Consider the following 6,380-nt stretch of genomic DNA (forward strand, 5'->3'; position numbering starts at 1 on the left):
TGAACTCCAGTGAGATCGTCTTTTCCTGCTTGATTTTCTAAAATAAAGTCTGACTACAGCGACATCTACTGGTAGAATTAAGTTCTTAGACCAAGCAATCGTAAGCACCAAGCCTTGGAGTTATTTGGACAATTTTTGCCAGTAAGTCCAGGTGGTGGTCCAAACCTACATTTTTTTTTTTTTTTTGCAGGCAGAGTGGACAGTGAGAGAGAGAGAGAGAGAAAGGTCTTCCTTTGCCGTTGGTTCACCCTCCAATGGCCGCCGCGGCCAGTGCACCATGCTGATCCGAAGCCAGTCCTGGTCTCCCACGGGGTGCAGGGCCCAAGCACTTGGGCCATCCTCCACTGCACTCCCAGGCCACAGCAGAGAGCTGGCCTGGAAGAGGGGCAACCTGGACAGAATCCGGCTCCCCGACTGGGACTAGAACCCGGTGTGCTGGCGCTGCTAAGCGGAGGATTAGCCTATTGATCTGCGTCGCCAGCCCAAACCTACATTCTTTGATAATGAGAAGTACTAAGTCACTTCATTAAAGTCACTTTCCTGTTAATGATTGCTGAATCTTAAAAGCATTTCTTTGAAATACTAGGGCTATCTTTGCTGAAAGGGAACATGACTCACACAGCATTGCCATTGAATGACAAATTCCGGGGCGTTTCAGTTCACCAATGAATCATTATTTGAAAGTGAAATCGTATACCAGCCTAGAATTTTTTATTGAGCCACAGGCGGTGTTCAGGAGTTACATTTTCAAGGCATCGATAGGTCACCACATACAACATAGCTGGAATAGTGTGCATTTGCAAAGATGAACACCAGTTTGTTGTTGTTGTTGTTGTTGTTTTACAAAATTCAGACCTGACAGAGGGGTGCCGATGAGCCGAAGACGTGCGCGTGGAGCTACCGAGCAGGAGCGAGTCTCCTGGCTCCCAGGACCTCGGAAGCCACGTGGAAGCCCCACACTGCAGCCCGCCCGGACCGCCTTCATTCAGACTCCGCAGCTGCGTGCAGCCAGGGCAGACACGCTCCTGGAGCACATGTGCCGCCTGTGCATCGACTCCCCGCCCATCACGGCCCGCTGTACCATCAGCCCTGCCTCCCGATTGGTGGAGACACCGCAGGAGACGATGAAGTCTGGAATGAATGTGGCGCGCGTGCACCTCTCCCTCAGAACTTGCGGGTACCACGCTGGGACCATCACGGCCCTGGAAATCTTTGCCTCCGACCCCATCCTCTACCTGCCTGGCGCGGTGGCTCTGAACACCAAAGGACGTGAGATCCGAAGGGGGCTCATCAAGAGAGGCAGCACCGCGGAGGCAGAGCTGAAGGGAGCCACGTGAAGATCTCACTGGATAACGAGAACACTGCAGATGGACTGCAAGCACAGGTGCCAGGTGGGGGACGGGGTAGCAAAGTCTGGGTGGATGATGGGGGATGGGGCAGCAAGGTCTGGGTGGCTGATAGCCTCCTCTCTCTGCCAGCGAAGCAGAGAGGTCCTTATATCTTGGAGACCGAGGTAGAGAGTGGTGGCCTCTTGGGCAGCAAGAAGGGCATGAAGCTTCCCCTGGCTGCTGTGCACCTGCCTGCCCTGTCAGGAGAGGGCATCCAGGATCTGAAGGCTGGGGAGGCGCAGGATCTGGACAGGGTGTTTGCCTCTTTCACCCACAGGGTGGCCGACAGCCGTGAGGTTGGGAAGGTCCTGGGAGAGGGCAGAACACCAAGCTCACCAGCAAAATTGAGACGCACATGGGAGTGCACAGGTTTCACAAGACCTGGAGGCTGGTGACGGGATTGCGGTGGCTCCTGGTGACGTTGGCATTGAGGTTCCTGCAGAGAAGGTCTTCTTTGCCCTGACGATGATGATCGGGCAATGCAGCCGTGCTGGGAAGCCTGGCATCTGTGCCACGCAGACACTGGAGAGCAGGGTCAGGAAGCTACGCCCCGCCAGTGCTGAGGACAGCCATGTGGCCAACACGGTCCAGGATGGAGCAGACCACATCTTGGTCTCTGGAGAAATGGCCAAGGGTGTCCACACCCTGGAGGCTGTCCACACAGCACTGGATGGCCGGGGATGCTGAGGCTGTGACCCCATGGGCTGCAGTGGAGCCATAATCATGCTGACCAAGTCTGGCAGGTCTGCTCACCCAGGGGCCAGATACCACCCTCGTGCCCCCATCATTGCTGACACAGAATCACCAGACAGCTCACCAGGCCCACCTGAACTGTGGTATCTTCCCACTGGCATGTAAGGACCTGGTCCAAGAGGCCTGGGCTGAGGATGTCAGCCTCTGGGTGAACTTGGCCATGAATGTTGGCAATGCGCATTCCCCCTCCTCCCGCTTCTTTAAGAAGGGAGATGTAGTTACTGTGCTGGGGGAGGGGGCAGGGCACCCCGGTTCTTGCTCCGGCTTCACCAACACCATGCACGACTTGCCGGTGCTCCTCCAGCCCCTGTCCCATCCCTTCCTCCAGCCCATCCGTTAGGCCAGCAATGCTAGCAGTGCTCACTTGGGGCTACAGTGTGGTGGTGGTGGGCCGCGTTTGAGACCAGGCCCGGGTGGGACTGCCTGTGCCTGGATGCCCATCTCATGGCTCCACCCAGGAGCACAAGCAGGAGCAGGAGCGGGAGCAGGGCAGGACCCGAGGCACCCGGAGCTGACCTAGAGGGAGGTGTGCCCTCCTCATGCACTGTGCAGCTCCCAACCCTGGCCTGGGGTCATGAGCTGAGAGCCATGAGCTGAGAGCAGGGCCCCGAGGCAGGCAGCAGATGCGGGTTCCGCAGACACACATCTGGTCCCCTGCGCCTCCCCCACTCCCACGATGCACACCGTGTTCGCTGTGTCCCCACCCCACTCAGCTCTCCTGCCAACAACACCCCGCTTCCACCTTCCCATAGCCCCCAGCACGGCCCCCTGCAGGCCTGTTGCTGTAGAGCCTGTGTGACAATAAACAGCAGCTGAATAACAAGAACAAATGCAGACTTGAGACCGCCACAGGAACTTCTACCGGAACTCCCGGCCTGTCCGCCACGGGAACTTCTACCGGAACTCCCAGCCTGTCCACCCCCTCTCGGAATTTTGGACCTGCCAGCCCTCACAACCCCATGAGCCAATTCCATACAGTAAACAGACTACCTCGGTCTTCCTCCTCCTCCTCTTTCTTCTGTTTCTCTCTTTCATGTATGTATGAAATACATATCTGCACTCACAGAGTCATGTTTGCTTAATGGGGACAGACTCAGAGAGGCAGCATTAGGTGATTTGTCACTGCGTACTTGCACAAACCTAGAGCGTATCACCTACTACAACACTGAGGCCAAAAGCTGTAGTCATGGGATGCAGCTTCTGGCTCCTGGGCTACAAGCTGGACAGCATGATTCTCCATTGAGTTCTCCATGCAGCGCAACACAATGGTATCTGAGTACGTAAACACTCTGAAACACAGTTGTTTTTGTTTTTGTTTGTTGGCTTTACACCACCATCACCACAAACACGTGAATGATGCATTGGGTTAGGACATTACGATGTCCACGCCCTATGATGTTACCACATGTAGGAATTTTTTAGCTCCATGATAATCTTACAGGATCAACTGTATGAGGGCACTTCAAAACGTTCTTGGAAAAATGAAATTAAAACACAAATTTAGGAGGCAGGCATTTGGTGCCCGTTTAGGACATCTATAAGCCATAGTGGAGCGCCTGGGTCCTAACCCTGGCTACATTCCAATTCCAGCTTCCTACCTGTGCACACCTTGGGAGGCAGCAGGTGATGGCTCAAGTACTTGGGTCCCTGCCACCCATGTGGCAGACCCCGATTGCGTTCTGAGCTCCTGGCTTCAGCCTCCTGACACAGCCCTGGTTGTTGCCGGCATTTGGGAAGTGAACCAGCAGATGAAGATCTCTCTATCTCTCTGATGATCTGTCTCTGTCTTCCCCCTTTCAAAGAAAATAATAATAATTTTTAAAAGTAAGCTTATTTGGGTGCAAGGATTTTGAAATCCATGAGTATGAGGGGGTCTTCAAAAAGTTTGTGGAAAATGTGTATTATGAAAAACACTATGCGGCCGGTGCCGTGGCTCAATAGGCTAATCCTCCACCTAGCAGCACCGGCACACCGGGTTCTAGTCCCGGTCAGGGCGCCGGATTCTTTCCCGGTTGCCCTTCTTCCAGGCCAGCTCTCTGCTGTGGCCAGGGAGTGCAGTGGAGGATGGCCCAAGTGCCTGGGCCCTGCACCCCATGGGAGACCAGGAGAAGCACCTGGCTCCTGTCTTCGGATCAGCGCGGTACGCTGGCCGCAGTGCGCCAGCCATGGCAGCCATTGGAGGGTGAACCAACAGCAAAAGGAAGACCTTTTTCTCTGTCTCTCTCTCTCACTACCTACTCTGCCTATCAAAAAAAAAAAAAAAAAAAAAAAAAAAACCACTATGCGTGGATTTCAAAATTTTTTGTACCAAAATAAATTTATCTTTTTTTTTTTATTTTAAAGGTTTATTTGTTAATTTGAAAGTCAGAACTACAGGGAGAGAGGGAGATCTTCCATCCTCTGGTTCACTCCACAGATGGCCACACAGGCCAGGGTGGAGACAGGCCAGAGCCAGGGGCCTAAATGCCTGGGCCATCTTCTGCTGCTCTTCCCAGACCATTAGCAGGGAGCTGGGTTGGAAGTTGAGCAGCCGGGGCTTGAACAGACGCCCATATGGGATGCTGGTACTGTAGGCTGCAGCTTTACCTGCTATGCCATAACACCAGCCCCAACTTACCTGTTTTTAAAAGATGAAATATGCTATTTTTAAAACAATTTATTTATTTATTAAAGAGACACAGAAAGAGTGTGTGCACTCCCATCTGCTTGTTCACTCCCCAAACATCTTCTACAACCAGAACTGGGCTGGACTGAAGCTGGGAGACAGGAACTCAACCCAGGTGTCCAGCATGGGTGGCAAGAACCCAGTTAGTTGAGCTATTACTGCTGCCTCCCAGAGGCTGTATTAGCAAGAAGCCGGAGCTGGGTATAATACCCAGGTACTCAGATATGGTATGAGAATGTCTTAACAAGCATCCTAACCTCTACACTAAATGCTGGTCCCCAAACTTATCTTTTAATTCATTTTTTCCTTGAACTTCTTGAAGTACCCATGCGTATGCAGTCTGTCATTGCCCAAAATGTCCTTATGCTGTGGTTCATGACGATAGGTTCTGTTCTCTGAAAACAAGGGGTCAATGGCATTGCCTTTTCAACCGACTCTCTCAACTAGTGGGGAATCTGGGTGAAAGGCAATGGGAACTCTTTGTACAATTCTTGCAGTGTTTCTGTAGTTGTGAAATTATGTTTGCATACAAACTTAGAAGAAAAGCAAAGATTATTTGAAAGCCAGTTTGGAACATGGCTTTTGTCTTACACACATGCATATTAACTTGACTAAGTTTCCAGTGTAGCCAACAAAAACCCATTTAACACACACTATATCTCCACTACTGTGTCCTCCCCAGGGGATTCATAGGAAGAAAGCAATACTGTTCTGAGTAGCGATTCAATCAGAAGGCAAAACATTAAAATATAATAACGGATTTTTATTCCTCTTTTCTTGGGCAGAAAAACAATCACACCACTGTTTAAAATTCAGTTGACAAGATGAAAAAGTGGGGAAAAACAACAGTTGGCAGGTTGAGGAAAGAACAGCAGATACAGAAGAAATGGGTGCTCACATGTAACTGGAGAAGGAGGGGGAAGAGTTCAAGGTAGGTTTTGCTGGATTAGGTTTGATCCAAAGACATCTGAGCAGATTTATAAGCTGAGGGGCATGGAGGTAGGATCAGGGGTATAGTTAAAATTAAACCAGGGACAAACAAAATGAAATACCTATGAGAAAGGATGGGGTTTTAAGCAGTGGGGTTTTGATTTTATATACCATTGAATTTTAAAAAATATAATAAAACTAGAGGACCAATATAAAATTGTTCATCTTTATATCTGCCAAATGAAGAAAGAAAAGGTAAGAAGAGACACCTAAACGATGACTATCCATTATTGCCATTTCTTTTTTTTTTTTTTTTTTTAAGATTTTATTTATTTGAGAGAGAGAGAGTTACAGACAGAGTTAGTGAGAGAGAGAGAGAGACAGAGAGAAAGGTCTTCCTTCCATTGGTTCACTCCCCAGATGGCTGCAATGGCGAAAGCTATGCCGATCTGAAGCCAGGAGCCAGGTGCTTCTTCTGGTCTCCCATGCGGGTGCAGGGGCCCAAGTACTTGGGCCATCCTCCACTGTACTCCCTGGCCACAGCAGAGAGCTGGATTGGAAGAGGAGCAGCTGGGACTCGAATCGGCGCCCATCTGGGATGCCAGCGCCACAGGCGGAGGATTAACCAAGTGCCATTTCTTAAA

The 6,380-nt window shown here is 50.8% G+C and overlaps 1 pseudogene; it reads left to right on the top strand.

Annotated features, from left to right (window-relative positions):
* Positions 1-746: 746 nt before the first annotated feature.
* LOC138845499 (pyruvate kinase PKM-like) lies at positions 747-4,409 on the top strand (annotated as a pseudogene).
* The last annotated feature ends 1,971 nt before the right edge of the window (positions 4,410-6,380 follow it).

This window comes from Oryctolagus cuniculus, chromosome 15 (assembly GCF_964237555.1).
Source record: "Oryctolagus cuniculus chromosome 15, mOryCun1.1, whole genome shotgun sequence".
NCBI classification, from domain to species: Eukaryota; Metazoa; Chordata; class Mammalia; order Lagomorpha; family Leporidae; genus Oryctolagus; species Oryctolagus cuniculus.